The sequence below is a fragment of the Crocodylus siamensis genome, chromosome 2 (genome assembly GCF_052110815.1).
Source record: "Crocodylus siamensis isolate JL-2025a chromosome 2, ASM5211081v1, whole genome shotgun sequence".
Classification (NCBI taxonomy): domain Eukaryota; kingdom Metazoa; phylum Chordata; order Crocodylia; family Crocodylidae; genus Crocodylus; species Crocodylus siamensis.
In genome coordinates, this window is record NC_143396.1 from 136,973,427 (window position 1) to 136,992,242 (window position 18,816).

Sequence of the window (18,816 nt, forward strand, 5' to 3'; positions counted from 1 at the left end):
GGGCTCAATCTGGCCTCCCAGAACTTACCTGCAGGCAACTGGGGGAGATGCTCTTCACCACTGCCTGGGCCTATATTCCTGGCCACATGCATGTGTGCATGCGCACACATGCACATTGTGCCCCCTGCATCCTGCTCCCCCCAGCCCCTTGCAGGCTGGAACTCTGCCAGCCTGCAAGGGGCTACCCACCATTTCCTACATTTTTCCATAGTGAACAGAAAACCCGGATCCATGCACGATACTGGGAATCCGAGACAAATACTATCCTGGAGTCATGCATACTGGGACCAAGACTTGATGTTCCCATTTCAGGACTGTCCCACCGGTGGTCACTCTTCCCTCTTCCTGAGGGGGGACCAGGGCCCCCACATACTCAGCACCTACAGGATGGTGTGGTAGGACAGGGTGTTTAGCCTCATTAATTAGCATGCGAGATATGGAGTCAGATATCTGTAGTCTCTAGAGCTGGGTATGGAGGTAACTCATGGCTTTTGCTGATCACCAGCCAGGGCCAGGAAGGAATATTTTCGCCCTCATGAAAGCTACTGGCTTCTTCAGCTTCCTCCAAGACATTTGAGACATTGACTACAGCTAGGGCTATCTTGTTTTTATTTATTTATTCTTTTGACTGGGGTGCAGTGATGCTTCTGCTGGTAAAATCCCAGAGGTTTCTGGCAGGAAGATCTTTCTCTTCTGCTCAGACTCATACTGGTCACCAAATTTAGGGTCAGGAAGGATTTCCCCCCCCTTAGATAAGATAGGCTAGACTGGCAGGCAGGGAAGGAGGGAGTGGGGTTCTGTCCTAAGCAGAGTGGGGCATGATCCTTTTCTTAGGATCTTCTGAGCATCTGTTAACCAGCTACATCCCCATCATTGCACTGGAAGTGTCCTCATTTCCCCTACTTTTCTCTGTGGCAAGCTATACGGTATTCTTAGCATTTCAGCTCTTGTTTCGTGAAACTGTGGTATGTGAGGGTTTTGAAAAAACATTTTGGGGGTTCCTTGGGTTAACAAGAGCTGGTGAATGCAAGGGACTGGATTTAATAACCCAGGAGACCCATTCCTGTCTTTTGTTCCCGTGTGCCTGGACACTTCACAGACCCACAGTGAGAGAGAGCCCCCACCCCAAAAAACTTCCAATGTAAATAAGCAGCAGCCCAGAGCATCTAACTCCTCTAGACTGCCGCTCTCCTATTCCACATGTATTCACACCCATTGTACTTAGAAAAATGCTGGGAAAACAAATAGACCTCACAGCCTGCCCAGAGATTCAATGGACCCAGAGTTGGTCAGAAAACACCATGCTGCTGGTGCCCTCCCATTGGGGTACGCCTGCAGGTCAAGGGTGAACAGTTAACCTGCAGGCCTACCCCAATACACACACAACCAGCTGCAGTATGGTGACACATTTACACCTAGACAAATCAAAAAGTTGGCCTGTGATGATTTTAGAAGAATACACCAAACTTCCTGACACCGTACCTCTTGTCTAAATATCAGTAACATAATCATCAGCTCCCTTGCTGTGACTGTGATTTGTATTTTTTAACCATTAGTAAGTCCCCATTGCACAGCATGTCACACCATCACATAAGCTCATCTTCACAAGATCAATAAAGGTGATCTTGGTCAATACACAGGAGAGTGAGGCAGGCACTCCCAGAACGCTGAAAGGAATAGTATTAGGAATTAGGGTATCAGTAGGCAGCCCTCTAGTCTCTGGCTCAATACTGAACCAATGCTTTGCTGTGATATTACTAAGACCACTTTACTTGTGGGGATACCATCTTTTATCACAATAGAGAACAAATGTCTGGTCATGGTTACATTTGGTTTTACTCTTCCTTTTCTACAAAAATGTTTGTGAGTTGCATGAAATATTCTGGAGTCACACCATTGGAAACTGATGTCCTCTTTTAACACAAACCCAGGTAAAGCCCAGGCAGTATGAATATCAACTTTCTGGTCTTGTTATGACAACATGCTTTAAGCCTGCTGGGAGGCAACAGATAAGGTTAAGAGGGCAATTGAGCCTCTGAGCTTAGTGAGCCCTTAGCTTAGGCAGCCATTAGTGAGTGTAGTACAATGCCTGTCCAGTGGGAAAGGGGCCATGACTGAATCCACTTCCCATAAATCAAAACAGCTAATTTACAGTCATTGCTGGCTGGGCTGGAACTGCTGATGGAGTAATGAAGCAAAAGTATATATATTTATATATTCCCAGAGCCCAGCCAAGACTTCAGTATTCCTCATATTTTAGAAGTCAATAGATAATATTGTAACACAATACACACACACGTGTGTGTGTGTGTGTGTGTGTCTATGTATACTAAGAAAGACAGAAGGGGAAAGATTGTTCAACATCTTCATTAATGATGTGGACACTGGAGTCAGGAGCAGACTGGCCAAGTTCGCCGATGACACCAAACTTTGGGGCAAAGCATCCATGCCAGGTGAAAGGTGGGTGATCCAGGCTGACCTGGACAGGCTCAGCAAATGGGCGGACAAGAACCTGATGGTGTTTAACACCAAAAAAATGCAAGATTCTCCACCTTGGGAAGAAAAACCTGCAGCATCCTTAGAGGCTCGGCAGTGCTATGCTGGCTAGCACGATGGAAGAAAGAGACTTGGGGGTCATCATTGACCACAAGATGAACATGAGCCTGCAATACGATGCTGCGGCTACTAAAGCAACCAAAACGCTGGCTTGCATCCATAGATGCTTCTCAAGCAAATCCCGGGACGTCATTCTCCCCTTGTACTCGGCCTTGGTGAGGCCGCAGCTGGAGTACTGCGTCCAGTTTTGGGCTCCACAATTTAAAAAGGATGTGGAGAAGCTTGAGAAATTCCAGAGAAGAGCCACGCGCATGATCAGAGGTCAGGAAAACAGATCTTACGACAACAGGCTGAGAGCCCTGGGGCTCTTTAGCCTGGAAAAACGGAGGCTCAGGGGTGATCTGATGGCCACCTATAAGTTTATCAGGGGTGACCACCAGGATCTGGGGGAACGTCTGTTCACCAGAGCACCCCAAGGGATGACGAGGTCAAACGGTCATAAACTACTGCGAGACCGTTTCAGGCTGGACATAAGGAAGAATTTCTTTACTGTCTGATCCCCCAAGGTCTGGAACAGCCTGCCATCAGAGGTGGTTCAAGCATCTACACTGAACACCTTCAAGAGCAAATTGGATGCTTATCTTGCTGGGATCCTATGACCCCAGCTGACTGCCTGCCCTTTGGGTGGGGGGCTGGACTCGATGATCTTTTGAGGTCCCTTCCAGCCCTAATGTCTATGAAATCTATGAAATCTATGAAAAAGATCAGGAAAATGAAGTGTTATGTGAATAAATGGTACCATTTGAGACCCAGGAAAAAGGAAAAGCAAGACACAATTTAGAGGATGGTGCCTGTACAGCTTCAGGTCATACAAATCAGATGTATAGTTTCTTATCAGGACATCAGAGCCATCTATTGCCATCATTTATGACACATTTGAAGGACATCATGAGTTTCAGAAAATAATGGGAAAGGGCAAAATAATTTTACATTTCTTACTCATCCTGTTAAGACACTATGTTCTCATTCTAAAACTTGCCTTAGTTATTTTTAGATTCAAGCTTTATTTTTGCCTCATTAAAATGGTATATATGTACCTTATTTGACTTGATACCAGAAATGTGCAAGGTTGACTATCTCTGTCAGGGAGTCCAATAATGCAATTTTTGGTTTCCAACACTGAAAATGCTGCTCTGTGAGACTGAGTGGCACAGTCATTTTCTTTTCTCTGAACTATCCTCTTCTTCTGGTCTTCACTGTATTCATTATTCAGTCCTAAGCATTTGCAAAAGGAAAGCATATAATTAGCCAGATGCATTAAATATTAGTTTCCTCAAATGGTACAGAAATGTGTTGCATGTTATTTGTTTTCCCAGGTATTCAAAAAGTTTCTTCTGTCTCATTTGGCATACCTGAGTATCCCTAGGCAATGTGTTGATCAATTATTTTATTCAGGCTAGATGTATGTTAGTTTCAGAGCATTTTTGATCCCCTAGAAGCCTTAGATTTTTGCTTTTCAAAGTATTTTCCAACAGTTTCTCTCTTCTCTATAGATACACTTTCCATTTAACCAGGGCACCATATGCTACTTTGACACTGACCAGTTTAGCTTTGATTCAGAGCTTGGATTTTAACCACTTATGGCTTGAGTTTTACCACTAGCATTTCTAAAGTGATTTCTAGCTTTGCCATTTGGGAAGAAAAGTCCAAATCCTATGATTCAAGGCATTGTTACATGGTTGTTGTTATATGTAAAGTTACAGCTATTGACTGTGGGGAAAAAAAGCCACAAAATATTTTTTAAGGATGGGTTCTGATTTTGTCTTGTCAGTCTCATCAGGTGAATTGATGCCTTTGCTCAAAGGCAGATTTTTCATGCAGGTGTGAAAGCATCTGCACCTATGGTGCTCCTTAAGCCTTCAGATATGAGAGTGAGAGTCCAATTCTCCTTACTCCAAAGTGGGGTATCTACTAGTCCTGGACAGTCTCTTACAATTCCACCCTTGGCAGTACCCAGGAGACAGAACGCTCCAGGCTTACTGGGACTCCTCATCCAGCAGGGAGGAAAGGTCTCTTGGAGACATATGCAACACAATGCCCTCAGACAAAGCAGTAATATCTACATGATGTATCAGCTGGGTGTGCTGCTAACAGAAGGCCAGCCTCCGCAAAACGTATAGGCATGCACCAGAAATGCAAGCTCCAGACAACATAAAGATAACTTAGGGGCCTCCAGCATCATGCTGTTTTCAGAAACCCTGTATTAAATCCAGAGATCAGTGAGAATTTAAACCGATGAAGGTTCAAGCAGAAAACACAGCTACAGTCATGAAAAGGCACACAAACTGGTGACCTCCTGGTGCACTGTAAGCCAGCTGATTTCACTGGGACATTTCTGAGTTTGTGGGATGCCCTTAAAGGCTGACACAGAACCTGAAAAATGTGGTCTCTTTCAAATGTTCAAGGTTAATGCAAAGATGCTCTCCTCTGCACACTTCTCCATTTCACTGGCACAGCCTGTGGTGTGGGACTACACCATGTATGTATACAAGGATTGTTCAACTTGGCCCTTCTTGTTGAGACCTGTCTTAAGAGCATGTTCAGATACTGCAGAGATGGAGTCAGTCCAAATCCAGGAGTTAGACAAAAAAGAGAGAAAATCTCTCTTAATCTGTGGTTGAAAGAGTCACTCATAAATCTGCCATAAAGCCTCGCTTGAGAAGCTTCAGCCCCAGCCTGTAAAGGAAACCTTGACAACTGTACCCAAAGCCCCATGCCATCCCAGAGTCATAGTGCAGCTAAGCAACTTTTAAGTGTTAGTCTTCATGTCAAGCAGTTCAAACTCTCACTAATAATGTTGACCAACTAAGGACTACATACAAACTAAAAGATATTCATTCCTCAGACAAGCTGTAACTTGGGAGGTTCCAACCTCAGAACAGTCTCTCTGAGTACTCATTGAAGTCAGCCCAGACTTCACTTCTAGCATGGAAGGAGCCCTGGCTCTGCAGCTCTGCAGCCCCCACACCACTATCTCTGTGACCCTGCCAGTGAGTTAACTTGGGGCTTGCCTCCTGAAAAGGAACTTAACTCTTTAAAGGCATATATTGCATGTAACGAAGCATGCAACTCCTCTTAAACAAAACAGTATGTATTAGTATTTATTCATTGAAGTACAGCCAGTAGAATCCTTGTGTCCTACCAAAGACATGTAGTTAGCACTATTAGTCTGAAGTCAAGTAGAAGGCAAGGTAGATTTTCACCCTGTGGACTAACCAAAGTGTTTCTGTCTGTCTTTCTATATAGCACAAACTTTTGTGGGCTGAAGCTCATTTCCTATCTCTTTTTCAAGCCAGTCTGCAAATTAGTCCATTATATTCTTAATGAACCATTCTGTAGTAGACAAGACACATCGTTCAGAGCCCTATCTTCACTTCCAGGTCTTGCTCAGGGTTTCTAAAAGTATAACCGCATACAAGAAGGAGCAACTGAAGCATCCAGCATTGTAAAAAGAAGAAATGCATTTAACCCAGAACTGTTACAAAGAAATACCAGTCTGTCACATTTCTCTCCCCTTTAAAACAAATTGGATCAGGATCACTCTGTGATCATCAGTGAGATCTGTGGAACTTCAGGCTCCCTGAACTTTCATGACAATGCAATAGCAATAATATTTGAATTTCCTTTAACACAAATAATTTCCGTAGCCAAGTTCTACCACAACAGTTTGGCCTTTTTCACCTTTGATTTGAAAGCCACAAATGGTGAGTGATCTGTGCATATAGTGAAACATATCCCAGCCAGGTGGGATGGTAATTTCTTAAGAACCTACATAATGGCCTTTCTTTTTCAACAGTTGCATACTCTGTCTCCTTGGAAAGCAGTTGTCTGCACAAATATACACAGAGATGTCTCTCCCTCTTGCATCAGCCTATATTAACACCTCTCTGATGAAACATCAGTTTCTCCCTGGCCTGCCATCCTGCCCCATTGTGTCTTTTTGGGATCCTCCTTTTCAAGCTGGCTTTTCAGGGCAGGTTCCTTTTATCTCCTTGCTGTGTGCTAGACAGAAACAGGAAGAAGTCTCCAGGTGCTGGGGGCTGAATTCAGTGGTGCTCCAATGTATATTCATCCACAGATTAGTTCCTTGTACTCTTGACCCATTACCCAGTAGCTGAGACAATTAATACAGAGCCACACCTACACTCCCAGGTCTAATTCACCAGCCTTAACCCATTCTTTGCCAGGGTATAACAAAAAGGAAAGAAAGTCAGGGTAACAGAGGCATAGAACATTATTGTAACAAATCATGTTTAGCCCAGAAATATTACAAAGCAAGACCACAATCTGCCACCCAGCGCATTCCTAAAATTCTCATGACAAAGATTCAGATGTGAGCCATCTATTTATTATAAAAGGGTCCCTTTAGGAAATCTTAAGTTATTGCCCATTTTAAGAATACTCTAAATTTTCTAAATGTTGCACATGTAGCACAAATACCCTCTGGATATTGCTTGATCAAAATATGTCCCGTCCATCCAAAATCCCTCTAACTCAGAAACATCAGAATGTAATGGAGCAGATAAGAAGGCAATCTAATATCCATTTATATAAACCGGGCCTCTAGGGCAAGAAAGTGGGAACACAAAGAATGCTTAGTTGAGCATAGGATACATTACTATGTGCAGTAAGGAGCTTCAGAATCTACTGAGCAATTAGCCATCCAGATAGATTAGGTGCTCAACAAAGCTGAGTTCCTTTGCTCCATCAGTGGGTGTGTGCATGCTCACATACACACCACCTGAGAGTGGGGAAGCTGTGAGAATTTACATTGCAAAACAATGGTATCAGGCATGCTTCTTTTCTTTTTATACATGTTTTTGTGTTTCAGTCATCTTTATTTTTAGGAGCCATCAGTAAGATCTTGTTTATCAGATATAAATTTGAGCCAATGATGAGTCACATATATGGCCCTCTATCTGTTTATTTGCTTGTGTTAAGAATTAACCTTTTTTTTTTTTTTTTTTGCTTGGGTCATTTATGAACAAAACAAACCTCTGGCTTAAAAAGACTGCATCAATTATAAATTAAACTGTAAGAAAGTAAATTAAAGAGAAAGCCTCTTTCTGCTCCATTTATACATTTCCCATAACAATGTGTTCCAGCCACCTACAACAATAAATGTTACGGGAAAGGTATAAATGGGGCAGAAAGAGGCTGAAGCGGTCCAGACAAGGCCAACTGGAATACTTAAGAGCTGTGCTGAGACCATGTCTGGTATACAAGATCAGAAATGAATGCACCAAGATTTTGCATGCATATTGGAGAACAAAATAATGAGAGAATGGGCTATCACACACATCACCTTACTGGGGAGTCTTATAAGAAGATTTTTGGGGAACAAGGGGGAATAGGTGAGGGAAGTTCAATGGAGCTGCAGTGACAGAGACAATATCAGTGACAAAACCTGCATTTTCTATTTCTGTTGTTTTCTGTGTCTTCAAAAGACCTGCAGTGGACTAACAACCACAGCTCTTACCCTTCCCAGCAAACTGCCTCTCTCTCTTCCCCAAAAATGACACTTAACACACTTTTCAATATCACTTGGCTTTCACATAACCCCCAGCCTCACCCAACTCATCATCAGAAGGAATTTCTCTGCTGATCAACAAATACCAAGCAGAACAGGACCAAACCTAAAGCTCAAACGTAAACCTGGCAACACATCTTCACCATAACCACCATCAATGCACTCCCCAAATATACTATCAGAATCCATGGAACACGTCTGTCACAGAACGTGCTATATCTCATCCGGTGCATCAAATGCTCTCATGGAAAATATGTAGGTGAAACAATTAATTCTCACAGAAAAAAAGGAAAGAAACACCCACCACCAGTGGGAGAACAGGGAATAGTTACATTACATTTATCTACTCCCTCTGCTAATTTCTCTGTACTGCACCGGTAATAGCAGCCCTCTTCCCTGTTGAATGGTCTTTTTTTTTTGCATAATTAAGTGTACCAGTATCTATTTCAACAGCTTCTTGGCTGTTTACTTGGTTCGTAGCTGCTTCTGATAATTTCTTGTTGCTGGACAAGTTTACTGCCCTCTTGCCCATTTTAAGTGACCATTTATGCTGCATAAACAAAAGTCATTGTTCTACCTGGTATTTATCTTAGGCTGCATCTGTCTCTTTCTCAGAGCTGAAGAAGGGCATGTCACACCAAAAACATTTTCTAACATCTCTCCTATCCACATAGTCCAGTAAAAAATATTACCAAATTAATTTTGCTTTTTGCATAGCTCCTGCGTTATCATGACTGCACCAAGACAATGCTAGCTAAAAAACTATGAGACCATCCTTATACTAAGTGTACAAAGTATCAACACCTCTGAGGGGAGGGCATTACAATCTAGACCCTACTTAATGTCTTACATTTGCAGTGATATCACTGCTTCCCTCCTTTAACTGCATTTTGAACAGAAGCTTAAAAGGACTTTTCTGGGTTGTTGCAATTGCCAGAAATATCTTGACACAAAATCCTGGACCATGTCATATTGTCACAAGGAACTAAGGTTTGATTAATGTGCCACACCCTGCTTTTCAGCACAGTAGAGAATCAATTGGCACAGCCTCAAGGCCCAAAGTCTCCTAATTTAAATCTCCACTTTCTGTGTCTGAAGCGAGGAGGCCAGTATTATTGTGGTTACTAGATGGGGCCTAGCTGTAGAAGGAGTATACCCAGCATTGCACCACTACTGGGGTGCCAGGGACAAATGATACACTGGGCAGACTGAAGGTAGAGGGCCATGTGGAGAAGGTGAGAGGCATCAGAAGGAAATGGTCCACCAACCTGGATCATCTATGACCAGTCGCTGGGGCTTCTATTAGTTCCAGCTGATTGTTAATAATGATTTAAGGGGCAGAGTAGCAGGAGGGACGATGTGGTATGCAGGCTAGGAGCTGCCCTTGGCAGCACTAGGATGAATTTGGCTTCCTAGTTTTAGGAAAACTTAAACTACAGCTGGATCTCAGGACAGTTGAGTCCCATGAGAAGCAGTAGCTCCTTGCAAATGAAAGACTAAGGGTGGTTTCTTAGGCAAGCAGAATAAAATGCGCAGAAACCTTAAAGTCCTTGGGCTCTGGGCACTGCTTGGTTCCTATCTGGTTTCAAGACTGTCTGCCTGGCTACTATCTGGTCTCAGGAGGCAAAAGCCCACTGCTTTGAACAAGACCAAAGTTTGCCTCCTTGCTGCCCTCAGAAGTGCAATGGCTGCTGCAGACCCCTGGCACCATCTCCAGGAGAAAGTCACCTGCCCAGTTTGCCTGGAGGATTTTAAAGAGCCTGTGACTGTTATGTGTGGCCACAGTTTCTGCCAAGCCCACAACATCCACTGCTGGGCAACACTGGTGAGGTACTTCCCCTGTCCTCAGCACAGGAAAAAGTGCCAGAGAAGAAAGTTCTGGCTCACCCTGCAGCTGAAGAATATGGTGGAAATTTCTAAACAGCTATAGACCCAGGAAGGCAGAGCTCCAAGGGCAGAAGGAGTGTGTGAGATACACCATGAAGCTCTGAAGCTGTTTCGCAAAGAGAACCAGGTGCCCACCTGCCCAGGCTGCAGAGAGTCTCAGGGCCATAGGATTCATCCCATGGCTTCCATCAAGGAGGCTGCCTATGCGTACAAGGTAAGAATTTCTTCTCCTCTCATCTATCACTGGATCCTGTGGGTCGCCTTTGTCTTCTGCTCTCTTGTTTAATGCAGGAGGCATTCTCAACATCTCAACATGCAGGGAGAATTACTCATTCTCCAGACTCACCTGCTGAGGATGGGATTGTATAAGAGATCTTCCCCCTTCACCTCCCTCATGCTTGCATTGGCAGAGCTAATGTTAATCATCTGTGTTCAAATGTTCAATCAAAATGTGGCATTTCCTGCCTTCTGGCACCTATACGCCTGTTGAGGGAAGGGGGGTGCCACAATAAGGTGATACCTGGCACGTGTAAACTCCAGCCACCTATAGTGTGAATGCTAAGAGGCCATGGTGCATGGTAAATTGTTCATTCTCATTCCTCTCTCCAGGATGTGCAGAGCACCTGCCAGTATCTCTCCATCTTGCATCTCCCACTGCGTTCTCCTAAGCAGCTCGATGATAACGGTGGCTTTGTCCTTAGCTGAACTGAGTTGAAACCCCCCAAACCAGAAGCCATTTATAGCTGCCTGAAGCAGAGTTACAGCCCCACTGAGATGCTGGAAATGCTCAGGAAATTTTCAGGTAGGCAAATATTCCTGCACTGTGCAGGGTACTGGCATGGTCTGTGTAGAGAGAAACACAAGGTCTGGCCACTGTCAAGCAGAGGGGAGGTCCTGAGTCACTGCCCCTTTTTTGTTGCCTTGTCCCTGCCAGTCTCTGCCCTCTTCCGCCTATTAGTGTACCTGCCTGTTTCCCTAATGATGGCACCAACCTGTGCAGCACCCCCCTGTATTCTATTGCTGCCTTTGCTACCACACCCCTTTCCAGAGAATGCCCAGGCATAGGAATTCAAAAGCCCTGCATTAAGCTATATAAATAATCTTTTTCATTTAGAGGATGTAAAGATAAAATGTTTTGACATATTCAAAAACTGCTCCCTCTCTTGGCCAAAATTATGAAGCATGCCCATATTGTCAGTAATTCATACTAACTTACTGCGGCAAGACCACATCAGTCTTAGCTCATGTAAACTGGGCTAAATTGGTCTGAGCATGGGGATTGTCAGCGTGACAATGAATGTTATCAGGCTGGTTTGATAAATATAGGTAATCCCTGGAATTCAGAAGTCATTAACTTTTTCAAAATAGCAAAAGGGCTGAAGTGTTTCTATAGCTGTATTGTATTTTTTAGTGAAATCTTTTACTGGACCAACTGTATAATTGGGAGAAATGTTAAGGAAATTTTCAGGTACTGCATGCCAGGGGTGGATCCAGGGGGGTGCAATAATGTAGACACACGCTTCTTTCAGTTGACAACACTGTGGGGGGATCAGCTAGGAACTTTTATTTCAGTCCCTGAAGCAAATAAGGAAACCCCCCTCTCTTCCCCATGCCTCTGTGCACTGCTGCTGCTGTCTCCAGCTGCCCAGGGGCAGGGGTAGGGGCAGAGCAGAAGCTCCAGAACCACTTTTGTTCACTCCTGCCAGGCTCTGCAAAGCAGAGCTCAACCAGGAACAGCGGCAGTAGTGGGTGGGTCCCTCCTCCCTGTCCTGTCCTCTGGTGTTCCCTTATAGCCCAGGAGCAGGTGAAGGGGAAAAGAACCAGCCCACTGCCACTGATGTCTCTAGCCAAATGTGCAGCCCAGCTGCAGTGGGGCAGAACTGGCTCTGAACCATACATCCCCATGGCCTCTGAGTCATCAGAGACAGCGGCAGCAGCAGGCAGGGGAGGGAAAATGGAAGTGGGGGGAGGGAAATGCTCACAGAAGGGAAGGGAGAAGAGATTCCTACCTGCTTGAGGGACTTAAAAAAATTCCCCAGCTAGTGCTTCTGTGGTGCAGTCTGGTCACCCTAGTGTGGGGTGAGGCAGGGAGGAGGTTAGAAGCTGGAGTGTGGCCACCTCTGCAGCGCAGGTTACTGCTCCCACACCCTGCACCCCTTTCTGAAATCCTGGATCCACTCATGCAAAGTGCCCTTCATCAAAGTGGCATGAGGAAGGGCACTTTGTGCCCAAAAGCTTGTCTGGCATCTGCCATCAGGCAGGGATTGAAGAGTTAGGATACATGCTATCCACGCAATGTGACCTGACCCAGCCCTCTTGGAGCAGTGTCCCCCCTTCCCCACTGCATGCCAGCACCACCCACTCCAGCACCCTACCCTTTTCAGTGTTGGGAATACCGTGGTCTCAAAAAGCCCCAGACATGGACCAGGATCCTATTGTGCTGGGCACTGGATAAATGCTGAACCAGAGAAAGTCTCTGTGAGAGAACACTTCAGGAGCAGAGCACATGAATAGTGCCAAGCAAACTCCTGCTCTTAGCTGAAGTCAGATTAGATTTTAGTCAGATATAGCAGAGGAATAACCAACACCTGGTCTACATTTGAGCACTAAGCCTGCTCCACCCAAGCCACCCCTGCCTCATGAGGTGTCACTGCCCCCAGAGCCTTGCTCTGAGGATTCCCACTGAGATGCTGCCTTCACTTCTCCCTTACTAGCCTCCAGGGACCTCAGGCATGTGTCTCGCCAGACCGCTGACAGTCCTTATGGGAAGAATAACCCTGTTCCCCACTGCTTCCAAAACCACAGAATCCCGCACTGGAATGAGGCAGACTTGCTCCTTCAGTGTACATGGGCCTCTCTCCTCAATCACAGCGGCAGCCCTGCCAATCCTCTCGCTCAACTGTTCCACCCAGCACCATCTGACATAGCAAACTCAGCAGGACGCGTGCAGGTGCAGCCTGGAATTTCAGCCTGCACATGGACACAAACAATGACACACTCTCTTAGTCATTCCTCACTTTTATGCATTATGACCTCATCTTTATGGATGACCTCAGTGCTTCCCTGGCAAGCCAGGGGTGCTACCAAGAAGCATGCCCTGCCCACGAGTTCCCTCTCAGTGCACATCAAAACCCAGGAGTTAGACATTATAGCCAGTGTGGTGCAGCCCTAAACACATGATCAGCACAGCTCTCAAGCTGTCTGTCCTGGGCATGCATCTTGGCTTGTGGTCAGGACTGTGCTATGCTGGTTATACTGCCTAGTTTCCAGACTTGGAATATACTAGGTAAGAGTGGATGGACAGGGCAGGAGTAGTATAACAAGGGGTAGGTGATCAGGGTACCAGTCCCATGCACCCATTTAGAAGGGGCACCAGAATAGAAATCTCCAGTGGAGTCTGTGCCACAACAACAACAGCAGCCAGATGCAGGGACTGCACACTGCTGCTATAATAGCAGTAGCACCTTGTGTTTCCATGGCAGGTAAGACTCCCCCTGCTTCCCTCTCCCCCTATGCTCAGCACACCCTCCACTCTGGCAGGGTTTTGCCCAGGGTGCAAACCTTGCTAGTTATCAGTACATCTCTGCAAGGCAGGCTTCTCGGTGGTCCTCCCAGACTCACAACAAAGGCAGTGTAAATATGCCTTCTGTGAATCAGGCCAAATCAGGCTATTACCAGCGAATCAAGCTACTGCAAGATTCAGAGGCTCGAGCTGAGGTTGCATTAAGGGTGTGCCATGAGGTTTGCATTTCCTGATTTAAGTCTAGTGGCTTTCTACTTTCTAAACAAGCATGAGACAGCACTGAACAACCTGGAGGAAGGGAGCTTGTAGACAGTTAATCCTTCTCTTTGCTTGATAACTGCTTTCTGAATTACAAACAGTGCATTTTTAAATGTGTTCCAGAGGAAGCTGGAATTAAGCTAAGATAGGCATGTGGAACAATGCAGATGCATATAGGAGCCCCATCATGGTGTGATCCTTGCCCCAAAGAAGATATTTCTCCTGCCTGATATTTAAAATCAAATCTCTTAGCACCATGGCAGCCAGCTCCATCTTCATTAAGATGGATCTGGAGCAAACTATCCTGAAAAGCAGTGAACAGATTGCTATATCAAGGTACAGATAGATGACTTGGTAACTGAGGCTTTTGAGTTGCTGTCTTTGCCCACAGCAGGGACCTTCTGAATGCTGGTAGGAAACAAATCAGTGTCCATGTTGCTGGCTGGAGCAGTTGAACCTTCATCATTTTCACAATGAAAATCATGCTTGCACTGATTTTCCTGTGTCGTCTCTCCTCCTGTTAATGAATCCAAGAGCTGATTATGGTGTATTTAGTAAATACAATATAAAATAGTCTGTATAATGAAGTATCCCTTACAGGTGGACTACAGGGACTGTGGTCTTACTAGCATAAACAGGGAGACACATAATCCACATATGTAGACACCCAACATTTTTCCCTGGAACATATAGGTGTGCCAGATTTCCCTTTCCTCTGGGCTCCAAAAGGTAAAAGTAACAATATCTGGCATTAACGTGCCTCCTCTCTTATGTAGTGCTGGACTGCTGGAGGTCTCAAGCAGGGAACATCATCTACCTCGTGAACATAGTTTAAGGATTTGCTGGTGGAACTAGCTAAATCTTATAAAACTGAGTCAGTGGAGCAGCATTGCCCAGCCTAAGGAGAGAAGTTCGTGGAACACCGGAGGTCAAGGTAGGAATTCTGGGGATGGAGGAGGGTCCTAAGTAAGACCTGAAATTACATCCTGCTGGGGTTGGATGGTGCAGTGGGCTTGCCTATGGTGGGACAGTCTCCAGGAAATGCCACATCTGTGCCTCCCCGGTGAACGGCAAGAATGGGGCGCCATATAGCCTCAGCCCCTGCTGCCTTGTGGGTACCCCATGGAGGGGAAAAGCTAGGAGAGCACTCTTTGACAGCAAACCAACAGGCTTGGGTGACAGCACAGGGGCCAGAAGGGCCCAAGGCCCAAGGCTGGTGGGAATTGGCCTGAATAAGAGTGAGGCCCAGGCACACTGCAGGACACCCAAGGCCTGAGTCAACTGTAGGCTGAGTTAGGGGTCCAGGTATATCAACAGCCACCTGAGGCCAGAGTGATAGGCCAAGGTTGAGACTCCCAAGGCCAAAAAGAATCAGGGGCTGGAATCAGCCCAGGGTATGGGGCAGTACACTTGATGCTCCGTCATACAGTAGGGTGGCCTGAAGGTCTACGAGGAGTCAGGACCAAGCATGAAAGAGGAAGCCTGAAGGGCTGTATTGAATAGAGCCAAGGAGGGCTGAAGGGTCATACAGAGTAGGGCAGAGTGCGTGTGGCCCAGGGTGGGGCAAGAATGTGTGACTCAGTAAAAGGGGCAGCATGAGTGAGACCCAGTTATGGGGCATGTGTAGGAGGCCCAACATAGGGACAGAGTCCAGCCCTGGAGAGGCTAAGTAAGCGTCAAGCATTTGGAGGCCACCTGCGAGGCATAGGACAAGGTATAAGTCGAGGTTTGGAGCCGTGTATTTCACCCTTGGCATCGGGGCAACCAAATGGGCATCCTCCCACTTATAAACACCTATTTTTGGAAACATCAAAGGAGTGGCAGGCAAGGCAGGGAAGACTGCCCTAGACAGGTGGGTGGGCCAATGTCTTGAACAGCCTTGAGACAGCCCCCTGTCACAGCGTGTTCCCTATACTAATCACAGACTAACATGTTAGACAGGAAAGGTAGAAGAAGGTAACCTAGCATCACTTCCCTGTGGTTAAGTGATCACCTGATGATACACGTAAGTAATTGGCCTGAGTAGCCTGAGCTGGCTTTCCAGCGTGAGTACTCTGACAATGGCACCTGTGCTACACAACATGGCACTGTTTGCTATATTCGACATGCAACGGTACAAACAGTTTCCAAGAAAAAAACATCTTACCTCCAGGAGGAATTTTCATTGTAGGATCCAGCTTGGCCTTTGTGGGCTGTGGCTTTCTGCTGATGTGGGGACAGTCCTTAGGAACAAGAAAAATGCATTTCCTAGAGGCAGAGTGAGGCAAAATAACATGACAAAGAATTTCCTCTCTTTCTGCTTTGCAAAGTGTTTAGCCACAGACAGTAAAGAAAACTATACATAAAGTGACAGAGGAACTCCAGAATTTTTGTTCCAGCAGAAATATTTTTCCCTCCAGATAACATCCTCCCATTGACAGTGGTTGATACCAAATACTTTCAAGGGTGGCACAAAAAGCCCACACCATGATGGGATAATTATAGAAATGTCTTCCCATAAAGGAAGTTACAAAACCATTTATATTCAGAAGCAGAAATATTTATGCCCACAATACATGTGTATCCTATTTAATGCAACTGTGGGCATTCATGATTTGGCACGTATACATGAGAAACTACATCGAAGTTGCTCATTGCTATAGTAACATAGCATCACTGGGCACGAACCGTGACGTCAGTACTGCACAGTAGCTCATTGTTACTATTCAGAGGGTTGGAAATGACCCCTGCGATGCTGGGACTGCACCGTTCTGGCAGTTCCTGCGCAGTCAGGTGCTCATGTAGATGCACCCATTGACTCTTAGTTTGTTCCTTGTTTGAGAGTGGGTTTTTGCACTATTTGACACTGAGAATGCGAAGATCTTGTTTTTTGACAGAAAACAAAATTTCCTTCCTAGATTTCTGGTTCCAAATAGATGAGTGTAATGTATAGGATTAGATTTCTAGTGTGAATATTTTCAGGGAACTCTCTTGGCAGTAAACTCATTTCCCAGAAAATTAGCAGAAAAATAAAAAGCAAATATGTTAAACAATTGAATAAATATTACAGTGGGCATTTTTTTGTTTGTTTGTTTTTTGCAGAACTCAAGACGTTGTATGGCTTTAAAACAAGGTATGTTCTGTTTGTATAAATCCATGAAGAGCTTGCAGGGAAAATGAGCATAATGAAATAAGCATAGCTGAAATCCAAAACGAAGCTAAAGGATTTCAGAAAGGTCAGAAACAATTTTGGACATGACTCCTGATGTTTGGCAGTTCTATAGCAAAGAGAGTACAGCCCATAGAAATGCTTCCATCTCAAAAATACCAGCGATGAGATGTAGTTCAGATGTTGACAGAGCCACAAGATAGTCACTCCAGGGCTGTAATCCCAGCTCACTGAAATCCCAGGGATTTCTGCAATGGACTTCAGAGGTCAATGATTTCCTTCAGAACTATAAGGCGTGCAGTCCAAAGTCTCCTGAAGTCAGTGTAAAAGACTGCCCTCAAATTCACTGAGGTTTGAATAGGCGCATTATGAGACTTTAGCCAAAATCTAGCTCTTTACATAGTTAAACATATTTTGTCCAAAGTGCCTGTGGCTGGCTTGCAATCATACAGCAAGTCCTTTAACAGTTCTGCAGGCTCATCTTCCCAACTGAGAACAGCATTACCAGTCATATCCTTGCCTCCTGATCATCACCACCCAGGTGGATAATCTGAAAGATTATGTTGTGCTTCTCTACAGTATTTCCTTAAAAGGTTATGTATTGCATTGTGGTTACTCTATGGTCAGAACTGGTCTCAGACCTGCACTTGGAGCAGAATCAAAACCCCTCTGTTCCATGCAGTCACCATCGCATTTTAGTTTCTGTATTTAATCCACTTGCTCATCCTGGGACCATCTGAAATTTACTTCCATTCTTTCTTCATGAAAGCTCTACTAGCTATGGCAGAGGAAATATCTACCAGGGGCCATCTGAGATTGTAACTTTGTGCTCTGAAAGTAGTAACTGTGCAGGTTCTTCTCACTCCTGCATCTCCTGCCCATAGCATTCAGTCATGTAGGTAACTCCCCTAGCTTGTAAGACTTTTTTTGTTTCCTGAAATACCAGCCTTGCCCTGGACAGGATGTTTCAGCCTCAGCTACCTCACTGGCTCTCTAGCATCCCAGACTGCACCTCATTGACTGGGGTTAGTGAAGCTCTGCATCTGAGTACTGGCCAATGGCCATGGGACTGCACGTTGGCTCCTATCAGGACACCTGGTGCACTGAAATGCTGGCTTCTGATGGTAAACCCCTGTCTCTAGCAACTGCCTGGTCCTATGGAGCACTAGCACCCCTGGGCTCTGAAGCATCAGTGCTCACAGTGAAGCTTTAGAGGTGTGTAATAGGGCACCATTTGCAGGGCAGTCGAGAACTCTTAGCGGCACCCCAGAGTCCCTTTTATTCCAATCTAATTCTGGGAACAGTCTCCCCTTCACTTTCCTGCCATGCCTTGATGTTTCTTTTGGCTGTCAAAAGGGAGGCTGCCCCAGGGGTTCCCAGATCCGGTCTTCGCTCCAGAGCACCCAAAGGTGAGGAACTCCTGCCTTAAGGGCTAATTGCACAGCTCCATACCATCCATATACTGTGCCCCATGTCTTGCAGGAATTATATGAATATTGTTCCCTCTGCTGGGGTCTCGGCCATCTCAGCCTCTTTCCCTTTAATGTAGCTAAACCGTCTAGCCTAGACCCACTGGGTCAGGCTCGGCTTTGAGGCACTAGCTCTAATCAATCTCCTTTCATCTCCAGGCTCTCCAGCCCTGGTAGCTGCACCCTCTCATGTTGGGCTCTCTGGCCCCTGTAACTGCACCTGTCAGAGCAATAATGAGGCCTCTACCTCCCCTTACAGCCTCATCCCAAAGCCACCAGGGTAAACTGCAACATAAACATTAAGCCCCTGGGTAATAACAAAGGAAAAAATATATATAATAGAGGCAGCATGCCTGCTTACCTGAATCTCTTCCTCTCCGGGTCG

General features: G+C 45.4%; 1 long non-coding RNA gene across 1 annotated transcript in view; it reads right to left on the minus strand.

The window, feature by feature from the left end:
- The window catches only part of LOC149870811 (uncharacterized), a 49,303-nt gene that overhangs the window by 13,281 nt on the left and 17,206 nt on the right, over positions 1–18,816 (minus strand). The window contains exons 3-4 of the long non-coding RNA XR_016440497.1: positions 15,961–16,061; positions 3,654–3,831 (exon numbers count right to left, since the gene is read on the minus strand). This is a non-coding gene — a long non-coding RNA (uncharacterized LOC149870811). The remainder of the gene's footprint in view (positions 1–3,653; positions 3,832–15,960; positions 16,062–18,816) is intronic.